This window comes from Wasmannia auropunctata, unplaced genomic scaffold, assembly GCF_000956235.1.
Source record: "Wasmannia auropunctata unplaced genomic scaffold, wasmannia.A_1.0 LD336031.1, whole genome shotgun sequence".
Lineage (NCBI taxonomy): Eukaryota > Metazoa > Arthropoda > Insecta > Hymenoptera > Formicidae > Wasmannia > Wasmannia auropunctata.
Genome location: NW_012026859.1, coordinates 574544 through 595414, shown reverse-complemented (window position 1 = coordinate 595414; position 20871 = coordinate 574544). Strand labels below are relative to the sequence as shown.

The following is a 20871-nucleotide window of genomic DNA, read 5'->3' as shown; positions in this document are numbered from 1 at the left end:
GGGGGGAGGGGGAGAGAGAGCACTGTGTACAAATCAATGCTCATAATTGAAGAATTATCCTTCGACATGAAAATGCAAACGTCATAGTTAGCCGGCGGGACATTACTTTAAGAAACTTGAGCTCTTGGAAATAATTTTCGACCGGATAGGAAACGAGAACTTCACGGGCTCGCGAAAGTTATTTCATACTACTTTGATGCAGCGTGCTCCGCTCGGCAAGGCTCCCCGGCTTGGCTATACAAAGACACTCGAGTTTCGAAGTTGGTGGATTACAACCAACTTCTCCCGCAATATGTAACTTATAGAATTTACAGATACTTCGGCGGAAACGGTCGAGTACCATTAACCGTTCTCGACATGTTCTCCTAGATCCGGAGAAACATGCCTTGCTACGTAAGCCTAATCTAGACTAGTGTCAAGTCTCTATCTACGCTGCTCACGCTGACAATTCACAATTTCGCTAGATATACATATAACGGCTGTCCGTAGTCACTGTAGAATTTCCTTAACATATGACGTTCTCTATTTTGGATTCTAATATTTGGTCTCTAAAATGAAACTTACAAAATTAGTTTTTAAAAATAACTAATATGTAGTACCTGCACATAAACATAAGAAATTAACTGAGTGAGTTTGATAATATACGATAGAGAGGCCCTCAATATATAATTCCTATCTATATTTGACAGTTTCGAGAAAAACGTGCTCATATTTAAACAAAAAAAATTGTATTAGAAGATAAAAAAAGTTTCGGCTTCATCAGAGTTCTCTACGCTCATTAAACCTTCATCACAATTGTAATTAAATTTTTAACTTTTAGGATTAAGTTTGCAGAAGTCCTAAAATACGATTTCAGTTGGCGCTTCGCATTCGGTAAGGTGAAATCTGTGTTTGTGCCCGGTGTTTATTTGTTTTCGCGATAGTTCCAGAACTAACAAGCTACCGCGCGGTAACGTATATACAGCGGAAATCGGTCATCCTTCGAGATATGTATGCGCGCATGGATATTAAACACACAGCGCGCGGGCAACGGCGCGGGGTTCAATGGCGCTAACTCTTCGTAACGACGCGTGTAGTGGAAACGCATGTAAGCAAATGGACAAGTACAAAATACACGGTGGAGCACAAACGAGCTGCAAGCCGCGCGTTTCGCTGGGAGCTACGCGCGCGGGGTTGCAACTACACAGCGCACTGATCTAAAAGCCGAATAAGCATCCGCCGGCTAATGAGAAACAGCTAATCATACGCCGCGCCCGCACGGCGTATCATGTTTTATCACGCATGTGTGTATACAATATACGCCGTGCGTATTTATCCCCGCGCCGCGCCGCCGCGATGCCTTGCGGGGAAATAACTAAACGTATCAAAAACGGCTTCGCGCCTTCCTATTAAACGCATCGCCGTCGTAAATCACCGTCCGATATTTCGCGCGTTAACTCGTCCCGCCGCGCGCGGCCCGGAATATATTTTATCCCGCGCGTTATCCCGCAGTTGGAGTGCTTTACGGCAGCCGGCCTGTTATTCCCATTCCGTCACATGGCTCCGTTCGTTCTGGCGAAGAAACTCCGCCGATGCTTTTGGAGTTGCGTGTGCGGAAAACGCGAGCGAAGGAAATTTGCATAATATTAATACGAAGTTGTACATACATATATATATATATATATATATATATATATATATAAAAGCGCACGCGTACAATGCCCTTTTTCGTTCGCGCATTGTAATTAGCATACTTTCGCCCCCCTTTAACACGACTCTTCGCCGACAAGCGGCGACATTATCGTGCGCTCGTCGTCGTCGTCGTCGTCGTCGCGCTTATCTTCGCCCTGCTATCTCGAATTTTGTCGCGTACAATCGTTCCGTACGAAATGCCAGCCGCGAGTCATGCAATATGTAATTCCCGGACTATTTCGAAGGACCGACTGTTGAAGCGCGACTGATTACCGACGGAATATTCACGATTCCGCAGCTGTGTACATCTCCGTCGTGCGCACGTGTGTACATATACGCTATGTTGTATATATTTCACGAGAATTTGTACACAGCCGCCGCTGCTGTCGCCGTTTGGTTTCCTCTAATCAAACAACTGATAGAATGTTGCCGGCGAGAGAGAGAGAGAGAGAGAGAGAGAGAGAGAGAGAGAAAGAGATCTTTGCTAACGTTCACGCGCGTTCGAATATTCCTCGTACTCGCGTACGTAAAGTCGGGATATCCCCTGAACGCGCATCGATACTCGCGCGAAATGCAATTTCTGTCACGCGCCTCGCCGTTTGGTCGCGGCACGGCAGAGAAAACGCGTGCTCACACAATCCGCCGGAGTAAATTCCGCTGATCCCAGTTCAATCCACCCTTTCCCTCTCTTTTTCTCTCCTCTCTCTCTCTCTCTCGGAGTCCTTCTTTCGCATGAGCAACACGCGGAAGAAGCAGATGTGCCCAAGCGCGTTCGGCAAATCCAAAAGGAAAGAGGCCAAAGCAGCGAGAGAAAACGAGGGGGATCAAACTTGCGCCTGCTCTCCTCTTCCTCTCTCTCTCTCTCTCTTTTTTCTTTCTTCTCTTTCTCTTCTCGGTGCAGGGAAAGACTCGCCTTATCTATGTAACCATTCGGCACAGTATCCTACTTTACTCTTCCGCATACGTACTTCCCGTTTTGACAGCGAGGCGCGCGAGAAGCGAATCTCCGGCCACGCCACGCCGCGCCGCGCGCCGGCTGCAAAATCCCCCGCGTTTCGTCATAGTCACCCAATTCCGCGCGGCGGTACGCGGATGCGCGGAGCGGGATGAAATATGCTCGACTAACCCGCGCCCCTTACGTACGTTATCCGCGCGGGTGTTACTTGGATATTTACGATATTTCGAGATTGCGGAAGTATCGGCTTTTTGAGGGAGAATACCTCGTGGTAACGCGTCTTACTTTGCGAAAGAAAATATCGAGAAACACCGATGGATTTCTTTCGGGGAAATTACCTACCGAGGCACCTGGTACCTTTCGAGAAAATCGTATTACTTAATATTTACGGTGCATTCACTTGTATTCAATGTGAATACAGGTATACGATGTACCCCCTTATTAAATTTTAAGCGTGTCTTTCCCGAGAAATATTTCGCAGATTTGATGTCTTGATATCGAGGCATCAATATTTCGACTCGGGACTACTAAATGTATTATATTATTGCGTGAATGTTACATATTACCCGATTATCGCGACATATTGATTCATTTTTCGGGAAGATATCGCATCAATTTGTTTGCGGTACTTTGTGCGGGGTATACGAGTAGAAATATCGGCGTTCCGTTTAAATGTAAAGAGTCTGCGGGTACCTACCCATACGCGCGCGCGCGCGCGCCCACGCGGCGCGTTACTTCCGTCTTCTCAGACACGAAAGCCGGAAGCGGGTATTGCCGCTCTACCCTCTCGTACATCGCTTACTAAATTAGTACCGTCTCCACCCCCCGGGCTCCGCGATGCGACCTGTTCCTTATCTGTAACCACCATGCCGCCACCACGGACCGGTATCCACTATATCATCCGACTGGCACCCTCCACGGACTTTGTGCCTATCTTCTCCACCCCCCTTCTCCCTCATCCCCCGGCGCTTCCTCCCTCGCGTTCACGCATACCGGCGTGCACACAAACTGCCGTACGTGGATTTGGTTACCACGCGCCGATGCGCCGGTTAGGCAGGTCTGTTCGGAACATATGCCTCGGTATTAATTTCCCTATACAGTCTGCCGATACGCCGCACGCTTTTGACAAGCGTATTCGAACGTCGCAGGCAACCAAGCGAAATGGGCACCTATTTAACCCCTTTCGCGGCGCGCTTCTTCGCTGCACTTGTAGCGATAATTCATAAAGTCCTCCAAAGCCACGTCCTTTCGACTGTCGATTCTCCAGCCGGCTGCAAAGACAACTTTTCGTTGATAGAAATATTGGGAGAAGGGAATATTGGTTATTCGCCGCGTTTTCGACATTCAGTTACAATTAAACTGTAAATTAAAATTTATATACATGATTAATATACATGAAGAGGAGTCTTTTTTATCATTTATTTTTATTTTTATAATAAGTAATTCAATACGTTAGAGGTTTAAGACGTGTTAACGTTATTAAGACGTTAATATAAATAATTGTACTTTAATGAACGCATCAGCGGATTCAATATTTTATGTGCAAACGTACGACAGAGTGGACTGTAATACGGGAAATGTTACACGAAGAATGCTATAAAGGAGACCTATATAAGGACAGTTTCCACGCGGCAAAACGCAATCATTAATAAGGTCCTTATAAAAGTTTACAGCCGTCGTTAAATTTCAGCGTCGATTCTAGAGCATAAAAGGTAATACTTCTTCTTCAAACAATCGGCATACGCTATTACGAGCGTGCGGAAGTTGTTCCTTGTGTTGTTGTACAAGTACTCCCCCTCTCCCCCTCCCCTCCCCTCTTGCAAAACATATCGGAAGCGATGCATTTTTCCCTCGTTATGAATTCCGTATAGAAAATAACGTTTGAAGATTTAATCAATGATTTGGCTGAAAATTTTCTACTTTGTTTGCAACCTTTTAGTTTTCAACGACGGATATTAGCGCTGAAAGTATGTGGATAATATAATAAAATTCACAGTACACAATTTAGAATATAATATAACGGTTCTTGGAACATGCAGGGGTGCGTTCAGGAATTTTACGGTATATCATTTTATCCTTGTTATTTATCGAATGGCAAATAAAGATAAAATGATATCTATAGATGCATCTGGGGCGAAGTTTCTGAGCGCAGCTTTCGAAGAAAAGGAATAAGATTCTTATGATTAATTTTCCTTACATCATTGTTTACTTTCTTCAACCAAACGATTCTTTATTCTTAGATTTTCATAAGAATTTTTGTAAATAGTAAAAATAATAAAGTCTAATGCCTATCGTAAATATTGCTTCTGCATGCGATCAAGAATAAAATCGGGAAGAGGAACATTTCGTATCCGGTTTGGGGAAAATTGTGCGAAATGTTGCTATATTTTTATGAAGACGCGAGTTGACGTGATGCGTCGATGTGAAGCCAAAGAAATGTCATTGCAGAAACGCGGAAAATTGAACGAAGAAGAAAGGAATGAATAAAAGAACGACACGCAAACACACTCACGCACGTGTACACGCATATCGAGGACATCAAGCTGAAAGCAGCGGACATGACAGTTAATAGAAATGTTCTAAGCGACAATGACATTCACCATATGTGGTTCCGGTTTGACTTATTTTTAGCGACTGGTTGAGTTCCAAAGAAATAGCACACATCCGTTGGACAAGAGAGAGAGAGAGAGAGAGAGAGAGAGAGAGAATAAATAGAAACCAGAACAGTAGACAGGGAAATACGTCGAAGAACCTGGAGAGACTCTCAGTGGGGGATCGAAGGGAGCGCACTTGATTTCTGGTTAATAAAACGTTATGCCAGACATAAAGTGATACGACGATGCATCGCGAGTTATAGCACAATCGAGGCAGGGAGGCGATGGTAGAGAAAGCCACTACGAGGCTACGTGTTGCGGTGGCGAGAGACTCCGAGTCCGGGGCTGTAGAGAGACGGGCAGGGGCCTCAGGGGTGTACGCGGTGAGAGAAAGCGGAAGAGAGGAGGGTCGGGAGGGGAAGAGAAAGAGAGAGGAAGAAAGCGGGGATGGGGAGAGAAAGAGAGAGACACCATGGCCTCCTCTCACACGTATGCGATACGTATACGCGTAAAGAGCGTGTTGTCTCACGGTCACGCGTGTGCGAGATACGTAATGGGTTGAAGAGAGCAGAGAGGGCGCAGTCGCGAAGCTGGAGCCACCCTCGCGACCCCCGGCAGGCAGCGCCGGCGTCGGCGGCGGCGGCGGTGGCAGCGGCGGCGGCGTCAACCCCACCGGAACACCGTTTCGAGGAGGCAGCGAGTTCGACTCGTGCCGGGTTGCGAACCGCACACGGTTCGTCGATCGTTCACCTCGCGCAGGTGAGGGGGTGTTTTCGCTGAAGGGAGGCAGCGTCGCGACGCGACGCGACGCGACGCGACGTGGGAGCGCGGCAATTTTCGTCTCGCTTTCCGTCTCTCCTTTCCTCTTTTTCTCCGCCTGTCGACGGTGCTGTCGCGGGATAACGCGCGCTAACAAATTTGTCGCGAGACGAATAAGGAATCGGGGTGCTCAGGAATAAATATATATCTATATACGATTTGTTACGTCACGGAGTGTGAAAAACAGACCTCGCGGTGCCATTAGGGAGCGGAAGAGGAGAGCCGAGAGTTAGGTCTTACTAAGATCCGTTCGCCGGCGGCGGCCGAGAATGATTCTGGTGGGGAAGGAGCGTTGAAGACTCTATCTTCGAGGGAACGATATATAAGTCGCGCCGCCGGTTGAAACCGCTCTGTGATTTATAAGCTGCGATCGTAAATCCGCTCGGCGATCGGCAGGAGAAGAAAAGGAGAAAGGTGGTGTGTAGGTGTTGCCGGTGTGGTGTACGTGTGTTCTCCGGTATGACCAGTCACGAGTGAGGCACCCTCCGGTATCCCCGACATCCATTCTCGCGGAATCACACGAACACGTAAGTGCTGATTGCCTCTCGTATCCGCGATCTCGCTACGGCCGTGGGTCTTTATTACTTTGGTAAACGCGCTTCGGTTCGAGAGGCGTAAAGCGACGGAATGGGTCCTGTCGTTCGCGTTACCACGTATAGGAGTACTCTCTCTCTGTGTATAATTGTTCAAGTTGGAGACTCGTCCGCTCGTTTGCCGACGGAAAGGGACGGGTAATTTTATCAACTGGAAACGTTCTCTCTGGTATCCCCTTACCGATTCCCGTTGGAAAGTCTCGGCGAAAATTCCGAAGGATATTAATATATCTGCAGCAATAATCTTTTCACCGTCGAGAATAGGTACTTAGATTGAAAGATGGAAATCGAATATCAGCGGGTTGCTGAAAGATGATATTCTGAATCGCGATAAAAGAAACATTTGCACACTGCCACAGTGCTGATGGAAATTCTAACTCATTAATTATATCCTAAACGCGTGACTCAACGAAAACACTAAACAGAATACTTTAAGACACTAAAGTAGTAAATTGTACGTTTGAAAGTACAAAATTTCGAATATTTTAGTTGCCGTAAAAATAACTACTTTTGACATTTAGCTGATATTTGAAATTTTTCGATTACATTTTGGGCAGTTTGGCATCGATTTTAATAATTTCAGCCGAGTTTTTAATTGCTCACCGCAAAACCGTTACAATAAAAGAATAACGATGAAATATGGGTATTCGTACATATTTCAGTGTTTATTACATCTAACTCTTTTGAATTTTTCCCTTTTTTCTCTCCTTTCTTGTCTATATATAAATTCTTTATTCGTATAAAAGTATTTGGCAAAGAAATTTGACATGCATTGTCGCAAAAGATGTCTATCTCTTATTTTCTTGCGAGTATGTCATCTTGCAGTTTTATATTGGATTAAAACATAATAAGAATTTATCTTAATCCGAAGATTAATCGAAATTTTACTTTAATGAAATATGACTTTTTGTCTGTTCTATTTGATAATGAATCAAATAAAACAAGTCTTAATAACATATTTTTATTTCTTTTTCGATATTCAATATTTAGGACGTATGCATTTTTTATTGCTCAGATGTAGAAAAATAATGAACTCGGTGATTAATTAATTTCCAGGGGAACTGTAAAGAAATTTCTCGATTCTACCTCACCGAAATGTAAATTCATTGATTTTCTGACTTCAAATGTCGCGAGATGTTAGAATTACCATCCGTTATAATTGAGTTCAAGCCTCTCTACTCCTAATTCACTACTTTCCTTAAACGCTGCATCCAATTTACACTGCCGCTCAGTGAAATCAGAATTCCCGTGGAAGAACTTACTTCAGAATCTTATCTTTCACAAATGGATTATGAGGCTCTTTCAAATTGTACACGTTTATTTATTGGGGTCGACAAGAGGCGCAGAAACATGATAAATTATTGCATATATAAGTAACGATGTATATGAGCGTTAAAAACTTCGAACAAAATTACATATCGATTTTTATGCAACGTTCACTGGACGGTGGCGTGGTTGAACGTAAACGTGCAATCGTTATTTTAACGATACCTTGGCTCGTGTACTCTTCGTCAGCTGTGTAGAGTAATATTACGTAATCGTCGCTCGTCGCCCGTCTTGCAAGCGTGATTTTCCGAAAGCTGAGAAACACGGAAGTTGATTGAGTCGTCTAATTGGCAACCAGGCGCGGCTTTGATCTGGGAAATTGCAATTTCTATTGTCTCGGGCGCGGTTGAATTGTTCCTGGGTACTGTCTGTTTGCGCGGCGCGTTATCGCTAAAACAAAACAATCGGGTCCCACGGTCGCCCTTTTCCCTCCCCCTCCCCACGCTCCCTCGCGTGAAGAACTTAAACTTTTACTCTAAAACGTCCTAACGGAAGATAAATTATTGCGAATCCGCGTTAAACCCACGTGGCGGCGGCGGCGGCGGCGGTGGCGGCGGCGGCCGGGGGATGCACAAGGAATACATTAATGCGAAATATATCGCGCGCGGCGCGGCTCGCGGCCCGCTCCGCGCCTCTCTCGCGAACGCAAAACTAACATCTGCGTTATCCCCGAGAAACGCAAAATCGCTTAAGCGCGTCTTAAGCGGAGAGGCGAAACTTTCGCTATATCCGTCTGACAGTTATCCGATACATTACACGGCGGGATACGCGATATATTATGCGCGGCTAGTGTATACATATACCGGTGCGAATACACGCTGCGCGGCCGCGCCGCGCCGGGCGGATAATTTTATTCCAGCACGCGAATTCCGGCGCGGCACGCGCGAATATTGCGCTTTTTTCTTCGGGACGGCCCGTATATGCATATAGCGATTCGTGTGCGAGTCCCGCGATGCGAATGGAATCGCGCGCGGCGATTCGGCGTAATGATATTACGTGCAGCCATAAATTTTGCGCTGTAAAGAGAAGCACAGGAGGGATGCGGGGGAGAGCGAGAGAGAGAGAGAGAGCTAGATAACGGAGATGCGGTAACTCTTGAACATCGACCGATGTGCCAGACGTGCGTCGGCCTCGCTTTCATCTCGTTACGTGCTCTAATGTGCGCGCGTTGCGGCTGCATCTGCCAGGTCCTCCGCGCGACGCGCGCGCGCGCACCCCACCGAATTCGCGATATGTACGCGCAATTCGCCCTCTGGCTTTGTACTGTTTAATCGACGTTTCCGTCAACGGCATCTTTCCCCAGCGCCGAAAACCAACGCTCGAGCCCTGATGGTGTAACGGATGGTTATACTTACGTCCCGATTCCGCGTCGCGTCGCGACGATGACTCGACTCGCACGTCGAATTAGAACGAAGTAATCATCCGCGCGAGGATTACAGGATAGGAATAGGAAATTGTACTCCCGCAAGTGGGAGCGGTTGAAAGTCCCGTAAACTTAGCACATTCGCCGCGCTTCCAGCGAGGCTTTTCGCATCGCGCTCCGTGGAAAGGAAGACGCGAAGACGAAAAGTTTAAAGGGTATTGTTAGGTAGCGTTATAAACGCGCGATAATCGAAGCGTTAATTTTCGCTTTTGCTCCATTTTATTTTGTTTCAAAAATATATATTTTATCATTTTAATATGCTTCCGTGCAGCAATTTCGAAGAAAGAAGAACTCTTGGAAGTGCCAGCATGGAAATTACCAGCGTTTCTTCGGTCGATTCTTCGCCCCGAGCTGTACATATAGTAATGCTAGATTACTATAGTTGCGTTATATTTCGCAAGTTTTTGCATTAGTGCGAAACTTGTGAAAAAGTAGTTGCTCGTACGGCTCGTACTATATACAGCCGCATGCAAGCTCGGCGATGCGGCCGTCATATACACGTCACCGAACAAGAGAAAAATTGCGCAACGAAATATAATAGGTCGAGTCGGCTGAATTCGGAGCGGCATCGCGCATTAACTCTCGAAAGAAGTACCTTTTTTCGGAGAGCTCTGATGGCTGAACCGTTCTTGAATCGTACTCTATTGGATAATGAAAAAGTCGCTCCGCGTATATGTATATACACTCGGTTTATAAAACAACAGCTTAAAAGCAGCAGTTTTTGAGCGTGATTTTTTTACATCCACGCGATGTATAGAGGATATACGAGTCATTTTTGAAAACACTAACGAACCCATTGGTTTCCAAGCGATCCAATCACCGCCGACCGAAAAATGATATCCCGTATTTTATATTAGATACGAGTACTTATCGATATCTTAATTATCAGGAAACGTTGTACGAAACTGCAATAGAAATAAATTGCTGTGATGCCATCGTTCCGATAAGTCGAAATATATTGGGGCACGTTAACTTAACTGCGGTGGTTATCGCAAACGATATTTTTCAATAATTTAAAGCTTCTGTTTTCTTCACTGCAACCGCGTTGAATTATGATGTCAGAGGCGAAAAATTACGTAAACTTTTTCCTCGCGGTATTCGAGATAAGTGAGTTCTTTTCGTACACTATCGCGGTCATCGGTATAGAATTGGATAAAATGTACCGAATGTCTCTTTTTTTTTTCAATTTGTGAATTAATAAATAGCCATAAATTTTATCGCGAGGCTTACTCTTGCTAGAAATGTAGGATGCATACAGAAAGAAGATTAAATTATTTACTACTGCAAAATAGAAGAGAGGGAGTGCTTTCAAAATATCTTTCACTAGAATTTATACTAATGAATGTGTATGACGATGTACAAAAGATTAATTTAAGTCGATGTATAATGCAAGAAAGGACATAATTCCTGGCTTTTGATTCCTCATCGTAATTCAATATAGCTGCAGAGAGAAAACGAGCGATTTAAGCGTCGGCAAGTATTATATGTGTATATACACGTGTAAAATTATATAAATATACATACTTTACATAATGTATTATACGTATATAATACATTATATAAAACTACACTATATAAATACACTAAATAAATAAATATATGTATATGTGTGTATATATATATATATATATATATATATATATATATATTTATATACAATACTGCTACAAGTATATAGACTCAAAGGGGAAGAGTTCAGCTCGAGTTCAGCCATCCTCGCTTTTCATGGAAGGATCGACGATACTATAGTCTTTCACAAGCATCGCTTTTGCCATCATCAAGGGACTCATGTGGTGGCAGGTTGACGTGCCTGCAGGTTTCTGTGGAAACTACTCTCCATACAAACGGATTAAAAGAATTTGGCGAAATTCCATTCTATAAAATTCTATGATATTTCGATGCATAAAAGAGAGATGATTAAAAAGAAATTTAATTTTTATTTAATTTTTTCTATTGTTTTTCAATCAAGCGTAATGCTAATCGCTTCTTGCAAGAGATTGGATAAATATATAATCTAAATTCTGCGGAATGGAAAGTGTAGGCTTAATCAAACGCCCATTATGAAATATTTCTGTAAAACAAATTCGCTACAAGTTATTTTAATTCCCGTGAAGATTAGACGCTATATAATCTCGTTAGAGAAATTAAAGTGTTAACCAAACAAATGAAAGGGAGGTTTAAAATAAGTTAAACTGACCTGAAATTGAAAATTCTGATTAATTCCTTTGGAATCTAAAATCTACTTCTACAGGCATTATTACTATTATTATGTGTTAAGATTACAGTCAATTTAGAATTCTGTGCTGCAATATCCATCGTATCGTGACTTGAGTAAGTCTTTTACGAACGATACTTATCACTCGTGAACCGTAGCGTTCTCTCGGTAATCCGTTTGCGCTTGTCAGACGAACAGACGTCGCTTTTGTTTCTAGAGAGACATTTAGAGATTATTTCATTCCGCGCGGCAAAGTAGCGTCGAGAGCTGAGGAACATTTTTCGAATTATTATATTATTCTGCATTACACCAGCATCCGCGCCGACGAAGATTCTTCACGCGAAAACCTCGTCCTTGTGATTTTTGTGATTAATTTGAGTTTCAGATTAGCGACGGATACACGACACTTTTTCAATCTCGTTAATGTTTGATGCAGAAATAGCGAGAAAGAAAGAGAGGGAGGGGGGAGGGGACGAGGGAGATATGCGATGAGAGAGACAATGCGATGAGAAAGCTGCGCACGATGATAGATGGAATGCGACGTAAATCTTATTTGCCTCTATCTACGTCCATACCGTAGCACCTCCCTGCCAATATTGTCCGTTTTCGTATGCAACTTTTAACAGCCGAGATGTGTCGCTGTCATGCAAGCTTTCGTTTCCCCTGGTATGCGCGCTCTCGCACGTATATACCGATGCAACGCTGCACAAATCCGCGAAGAAGCGGAGAGACGCGCGTACGGACTTATAAGTGATAAGCGTAACTCCCTCGGAGTACCTGAAAATATCGAAATAGTCGAATGCGCATTTTCAGCGTTTTCCAGTCGTTTTCCAGCGCGCGCGGCAGCACGATATTTCGCCTACGCTAAGAGGCGAGCCGTCAAATGTCGCGTCTTCTTTTCATAAAAGCTCAATGCGGGACGCGTCGGAACCTTTGACATTAATGCCGTATAATAAAGTTCCTCCTTTTTTTCCTCCCCCTCCCCCCTTGCTTACGCTCTTCGTTAGAGAGTTCGCGGAAAATCTTGCATTTTTAATTCTTTGTAACTCGAGGCTAGTAGCGCCGCGCGCGACATTTTAGTTAATGAAAAATCGACCGCAACTTGATTAAAGACTCTACTATTAAAATTAAGGTCAGCGTTCCAGAACTCCCTATGCGGAATATTGATGGGACAAACGCTTTGATGGATAACCGGTTAAGGATAGATAGCGGCGTCTTCCTCCGGTGAAATTGAAATGTGTTACTGTTATCGCGAATGTTTATCAATAAACTACGGGGTTATATCGCGAATATATATTTTTAATGAAAAATCAATAATAAAGCGAAATTACATTTAATGTATAATATGTTTTATCATTTGTAAACAGGAAATCCTGGAATTTTCGCAACTTTAATTTGAATAATTCCCAATTATTATTTTATTTAGTAATTCATCTTTTAACGACTCTTTAGAGATAAATTCGAAATATATTATAAAAATTGATCATTTTAGATTCGACAAGTAAATGGGAAAGTATTGTTCGACTTCCAAATCTTTTCGACATGTTTCCCGAAAAAACGACAATGTTGATTTGTTTCGTTAGGAGAAATCGTTTCCTTCTCCATTGTACCGTGACAGTCGATCCATCGTCGATCGACGTGAAGACGTAAGACTCACGGATCGATTGATTATTTATTGCGGAGTGAGATTGCGCTCCTGTTTCGATATCGAAAGAAACGGGAGAATGTGGCTTCTTGCTTTTTGTTCCCGAACTCTGAACTCGTTTTTACGTCGATCCTCGAGCGCCTGGTCAAGGGGCCGGCCCGGCGATATCCGCCGGCGAGCTCACGACGGGATAACGTCGCCGGTCACACGGAAAGCGTTAAGAGCTATCATCTCGGGAGACTCGTTTCGCGCGTCGTAAATCACGACGAAAAGTCTCGTCGACTCTTTGACGCGTTTTATAACGCCTTAAAAGTGACCATTAATTATCGCGCGGGGGCGCACACGGTCGAATGCGTTCCGCGAAGCATGCATCTATACATGCATGTATATATACGGATACACTGTGCGCTGTGTGGATGTGCGAGTGTGTGTACGTATGTGTACGTGCGCGCGTGTGTGTGGCCGTGTGTGCTTGTGTTGAGTTCACATAAATCTCGAGCATACAGCTGTCGCTATGCCGGCCACGTTCGCGGAATAAATTCGCTGAGGGAAAGAATCGCGCGGCGTTAGCCGCGTACTACGTGTTCGAGTTTGAAAGTGACGCCGGCCGTTCGATCAAGAACGATGAAAGAGAGAGAGAGAGAGAGAGAGAGAGAGAAAGAGAGAGAGAGAGAGACAGACAGAGAAAGAGCCTGGGTCTAGGTCCCAGTCCCCCTAGCTTATTACGGCATAATAATCGTAACCGATAATAATAATCGATATCTAATTGGGTTCGTATTCCGCGAGCTCTCGTCTTCTCTCCCTCCCGCCGGGCTACGCGCGTTTGTACTTTATGAATTTCGTCCGCGCCACCGTAAATAATTCAATGCGAATTCTCGCCGAGTTTAAACCGATTACCAATATAATAACGCCCGACGTATAAAAACAGAGGACGTCGCGTCGCGCTGTGTAATAACGATCGCCAATAAAACGCCATCAAAGAGAAATTCGCCGGGTAGGTACGTACACCGGATCGCACGAACAAATGCACGATTCGTTCCGTAGTGGCGCGCAGGCAGGCCGCGGCCGCAAAAGTGTTAATGGCGCGGCCGGGCCACGGTACTTCTGCGCCATGAATATGCATCGCTGGATATATATCGAACAATAGTGCATTACGACCGAGAAGGCACCGCAAAGTGAGTCCCGGACGGCAGGCAGGTACGTCGGAAAGGGGGGAGGGAGGAGGCCGGGGGCGGGAAAGGGATAAGAGAAAGAAGGTGAGTCAGGCTGGGAAATAAATCTTCCGCGGCCCTCAAATTAAGACGACCGGCGCTCGAGAGAGCGAGGGAGGACATTTACTCCTTAATGCGTCGACATGATTCCGCGAATGCTAATGCGTTTTTTTTTAAAACCCTCCTTCTCCGGGCCAATGTATGATAACGATCCGCGATAACGATCGCCCGGCGTGCGCGGTGCACGCGCCTTCTTCCACGCCAGCGTTTTTTTTGTTCCGTCCTTCCCTCCTATACGGGCGCGCGCGGGCCCGAGCTTATTGCACCGTCACTAATCGATTCATATCAACATTCCGTAGATTTTACGCACCATTTTCCACACGACCGCGCAATTTCCTACCGGTGTAAGGAGACCTCCTCCCCCTCCCCCCCCCTCCCGCCTTCCACCGAAGGAGAGGGAGAGCTTCGCCGATATGCCGTTTATTATATTTAAATAGCCATTTTCTTGCTCGCGATAAACTTTTACGTTCGGACGGACGATTATGCGGCAAATGAGCGCGATAATGAAGCGTGCCGCGCGTTCAATCTCTCCCGCAAATTACAGCTCGATATTTTTCGCGCGGTAAAAGTTTCGGTCGTTCCCTAATTGCCGTGATATTTTATTTAAGAATTTCACGAGAATAAAAACGACGCAATTGCAAATGTACTGCAAAGATATATGTGTATACATATATGTACGTGCAATGTCTGCTATTGCAGCGACTGCTTTACACCCGTCGAAAAATTCATGCACCTACTGACATTTGTCACCTGTGCGCGCGACGCGATAACGGGCATATAACGAGATTCTGGTGCCAGTCGACAAAGCTGGCGTTGATCAAATTATTTCCTATTATATCCGTGCCGCGCTGCGCTAGTCACCGTAATATCTAAAACAGCTGAAACACACCGGTGGCGCTCCGACGACCGCTAAACAGCACGATCAGCAATCGCTGCTCAATGTTTCAGCGGTTAAATGCGATGCGCCGCGCGCGGAAAATTTTCGGTGGAGCGACACTCGCGCTCGCACGCGTAACCCGCTTATGCCGCTTAATGAAACGCAACGTTTTTTTTTTCTGTCACGCCTGCGAGGCGACTGCGATGTTTGGCGTGCGTGCGCGACCCGCTGCGCGACCTTAATATGCATCGGTCGTTTTCCCCGCTCGGAATTTCGCACAGTATCAATCACGTTTTATTGGCCCGGGCGCACTGTCTATACATTTTTTTACGACGCGCCAACACGGGTATCCGCGATATAAATACGCGTGTGCTCCGGCATGACGCGCGTCTGCCGCTCTCTCTATTCCCCAATTCATTCGGCAGTAACAATGGCAGTGAAATCCGCTCGAATGAATCTCCTTTATTTCATCGAGATACCCGGTAATGGTATACCACACCAGTTTACATCACAGTTTCTTAATTTAATCCGATCGCGCGTACTTCGGTAGTCGATAAAAAAAAATCGCAGCCCGCTCGTTACGTGCTTTTGCGCGGGGAGTTGAGGTGCAAAGTAGTCTAAACTCGATAACGCAGGAGTCTGCATAATATCTGAATGGTATTGTGAGATGCATGATATATGGAGAAATTTTTGCTAGCTCTTAGATTTTTCGCGGGATTTTCACAGGGAATCTCAAAATAAGAAGAGCGGAATTTTAATCGACGTATAAAGTAAAGCACGTTTTTCTGCGTTTTTTTTTACGTCAATTAAAATTCGCTTTGTCGCAAGAAATCGTTCGCGTTTGGCGTGTATAACGAGATTTTACATTTGGGGAAGAATCCGCCTATGCGGCATTGGCGGTATTTTCGTGGCGGAGAGGGACACTGCCGAGGATGAAAGGGGGTTAACGCGGGTAACGAACGAGTGTGTCAGGGATTCAGGCCGTGGAAATTCTTTGTCCCGCTCTGCTCCCGGCTATTCGATTCCTTCAACACTGTCCCGCCCGTAAAACGGCCGCCGCGTTGCCGCCGCGCCGCGCTGCGCGCACGAAACGCGCTCTAATCATAACGATTGTTTCATAGCGTGTAGGTACAATTCACGCGCTGACTTTCCTTCCCCGGCTTGTCTCGCGGATTTATCGCGCGCTCGCCAACCCACCGTTATCGATACCATAGATTATCCGCACGCATCGGCACCTCCTTTGTTCCTAGCGGCTCTCGATTTTAAGGAAGGATTTCTCCCCTCCTCTCTGCTCTGTGTTTTCAACGTTTGTTTTTAAAGACCGCGCGGAGTGGATAAATGGATCGCGCAGGAAACACGAAATAACGGATTGTAATAAAATTGCAACACAAGAAATTAGAGTAATAAATTACAAATCGTATTTGCGGGCTGAAATACGAAACACGGATCAAATATAGAGAACGAGATCGAAAGAGAATGTATTACATTGCAAGACTTTCAAAATTGATTCCTAATTTTCGAGAATAATCCAATTTCGCGAGATGAATTTCCATTTCAGTCGGTTTTAATTCGTTTATTTTTTGTCTGTTGTACATTATTCACATACATCGCTTTTTTCCCCGTCATTCGAAATTAATGCAATTATTGTGCACGATGCGCGTTATTCGATTTCCAATTCATCGGATTGCTCGCCTTTTATAATTCAACAATTGTTATATATTTTATCAATGTTTTCAAAAAGTAGGAAGGCAAAATGCCTAGTTGATTATTTTCTGACATGGAATTATTCATCGCACTCGCCGGAAATATTTTTCTCGTTCACTTCTACCGACCGATACGATCGTTATAATTATGATAATATTTATGTTACACGAGCGCTTATTAAAATACCATTTGCACGGTTATCAATTTTACATTTCTCACTTCTACATACTTTTTATATCTCATTCACTTTAAATTTTACTTACAACTTACTTTTCGATATTTCAGTCCGTTTTTGTCAAGACTTAATCTTTTCTGCAGGCTTGCATCTTTCGTCTAAAAATGTGTCTAGACATTTAAAATATTTCTTAGCTGTCTCAAAAACTGTGAAATTTAGTAATTTCCCCGGGGAGATTCTTGCGTATCGAGAGAATTTCCGCGAAAGTTGCTAAAGACACGCGAAGAGTTTTGCGAAAGAAATGACGCGTAAATCGGGGAGTCTTGCGAGATCGTAAGGACGGCTGCGCCACCTTCTCTACAGGAATGCGGCGCAATTTAACTTAATTAAAGCAGCAAGCGAAGGATCCCGGGAACGTACACCGCGTACATTCGTTCGTTCGCTCAGCCCTGACGCCGATCGATATCGAGGAATTTTCTGCGGTGCTGCTACTCGGTTTCGCGCGCGCAGCGCGAGGATGCACGACATGCAGCGAGAGTGGCGCAGTTTCTTGTCACGCGCGCGTTTCGTGCTTTCGCGTACCACATTTCCGGTCTCCTGCCCCGCCGTCGAACGTATTTCCCGACACGGCCGCTTAGAGACCGCATTTACCTGCAAAACGTTTCAGGGAGCGCATCTCACGTCGCGCCGCACCGCACCGCGCCGCGCCGCGCCGCAGTGGACCTATATATATATATATATACGCGGCGGGGTAATTGCGCCCGGGATATTTCGTCGCTCAGGGCCAACTAAAACTTCCCAACGACTTCCGTTCGACGCGGCAAGCGTTCGCCGCCGTCGGTATCCAGGATTTTTCCAAGAGATTAAAAAAGAAAAGGAAACTCTTCGTTTTCCCTCGCTTATTTTCAAGGGATATAATTGCATTTAATTCGGCGCGCGTCGGGCTACGAAAGGTTTTATAAAAGAAACTGAATATCGTCTTTTCAGTTAATATCGTTCCGCTAATGCTGACTCTCGTATGTCCTAGAAAAATATTTGATTTTTTATTCTGTCTCGTCCCGTTTAGCGAGTATAAAAATGCTGTTATAATTGATAGTAAGTTATAGCGAGTGAAGCCTGCGCGAAGCGATATGACGGAAATCAATTTCTTATAAATCTTTTAAATCCATTGAATTTTTTATGTGGACTCATTTAAACCCCATGCCCATTAAAAGCTTAACAAAGATTTATGGATCCGGTCAAGGTTAATGATCCGTGAACTAGGCATGGCGTCGCCGTGCCGGTACAAGTTATTGTAGTTTTTAATTACGACCGAAAACGAGGATGGAGGGGAGCAAGATGTAATTTTTGTAATAAGAATGACAAAAATTTATTACTGCTGCATATTTTCTGTTAAAAATTTTTTGCCCGAATCTTATATATTATTAAAAAAAGTCTTAGAAGAGTTGCAACATATTTTCATACATTTCTCTTGTGTATATCTTTTAGTTTCTTTTATTGTTTAATTTATATTTATATTTTATGGTCAATATTAGATTCTCAGTATCTTATTCGTAGTATCTTGTGCCTATCCGTTCGCTAATATTATATCAATATTGAATTGCTTCAAATTTGTCTTTTAGAAGATTTGTTTGAAGTCTTTTCCTAGCGTGTCACTTCGACAAACTCAAAGAAACAGCGTACCGTCTTGCGTTCACAGCCACAGATCCGTTAACGTTGTATACATGCGTTACGTAAACGCATCCGTGATTGGCGACACGCCAACTTAACGAGCACGTATCCCGCTCCAAAAAAAAAAAGGAAACAAGCTCGCTCCCGATGCAAGAATTCGGCGGAAGAATGTATAAACAGTGAGGGCGGGTCGAGACGAGATCGCTGATTAAAAGGGGGTTGCGAGCTGACGGCACGACGGTGGGTTGTGCCTGGGATAGATAGTGGCCCGGGCGGGCGTTATTACGAGCTCGGTACGATTTCTTGTAAGGGCGGAAAATGAGCGAGAACTTTAGCCTATTAAGCGCAGAGTACAACTCGCCGCGCCGCACCGCGCCGCGCGCCGGTAAAGACTATACACGCGATCGTTCATTTGCATTTTCTTTCCACTGTCAAGCGGCATCAATTTATTCTGTCCGCCTCCATTTCGAATGCGCCGCTGCCGATGCGGAGCATTTCGGAATAACCAATCTGAGCTTCAGTGACAGATTCGTATTTGGAGTCAATATCCCCTTAATAAAGATTGAGACGAAATTTGCGATTTTTCTAGATCAAAATTCTGTTGAGATGAATTCATCCGGTAAACTTTGCATAAAGAATAAAGTTTCGTTACTTATATGGACTTTATAATTTGCGAGTTGTCATTCATATTTGTATTCGATACTAATTAAGAAAGCGTTGAAACTTTTATTAAAGAATCATATTGGCTGCGCAGGATGAAGGCTTCACAATAAGGGTAGACCCGCTCAAAATTTGTAGAAAATATATTTAAATGTGTATATTTTTATACATTTAGATATTGTCTTGAATTCATATTTTTAATATGAAGTTCAGACAGTATATAAATATATTATTTAATTTTTAAAATGTTACATCCAACTAAACTTGTAAGATCCGTATTTTTAATCTTTCTATTTTTTAATACAGAATTAATTATCATAAAACGCTCTCTAACATTTTATTTTACTAAAAGGTATCCATCTAAAATTGTTTTATATCAAGAGGATGTCGATATCTTCAATGGCTTTTTTTATTTTTATGGCCTTTACTTGATCTTTGAAACGTTCAAACTATCCAAAGGAATTTGTTTAAATTTTAACTCCGTTCGTTTCGGAGCGGCTCCGTAAGAACGACGGAAGGAACGGTGTAAGGAAAAATGATTTCATTGCGCTTCCCGCGGGATCGAGTAATGAGTAGCGGAGCGATCAAAAGAAAAAACGCGCGAGGGAATCGGACGGCCCGGCACAAAAGATACAACGAGTTAGGTGAGAAAGAGCGGGATGGGACCGATACTCTCTCGCGACTATCCATTACGAGTCGAGGGGCACCCCGCGCGCTGGGGTAGGAAAATAAACGAGAGTTCCAGCTCGTTAGCCGTCGAACGGGCTCCGTGCTAATAAATGCAACACGCGATGTTCTATTTGCATCTACCTTCGCGAACGACAGACTCGCGGCGGGGTCGAATCGGGCCTTCGCGTGCACTTCGGGAAAAGTTTTCAGTACAGCCGTCGAGCGGGTGGGCTGGTGAAGCTGCGAATTAGTCGCGATTGGACCCCGGTCGCGCGTTAAGAGCGACCGAGATGCGCGACGCAACGTGCGCACGCATGTTAAACAGCCAAGTATCTCTTGTGCCGTGTTATCGAAAAACATAAAGCTCGTGTGTGCGCGCGCGCACGCGCGCGATGAATGTACGCTCTCGAGCGAGCGGTTCCCTCTCGACGAATTAAAGAATTCAAAGCCGAATTAAATGGGGTGAAACTATACGTTTTCAAAGAGGCGCGCCATGGTGCATGCCAATTAAATATGCGGGCAAATATTTTGCAAAAGTCGCAGAATAAAAGGGGCATAGACATCGCTTTCTCTCTCTCTCTCTCTTTCTCTTTCTCTCTCTCT

At 44.5% G+C, this 20871-nt stretch overlaps 1 protein-coding gene across 1 annotated transcript in view; it reads left to right on the top strand.

The window, feature by feature from the left end:
- The first annotated feature begins 5924 nt into the window (after positions 1 to 5924).
- The window catches only part of LOC105452481 (acid sphingomyelinase-like phosphodiesterase 3a), a 41463-nt gene continuing 26516 nt past the window's right edge, over positions 5925 to 20871 (top strand). The window contains exon 1 of the mRNA XM_011693606.1: positions 5925 to 6566. The gene's annotated coding sequence lies outside the window, so the exon portion shown is untranslated. The remainder of the gene's footprint in view (positions 6567 to 20871) is intronic.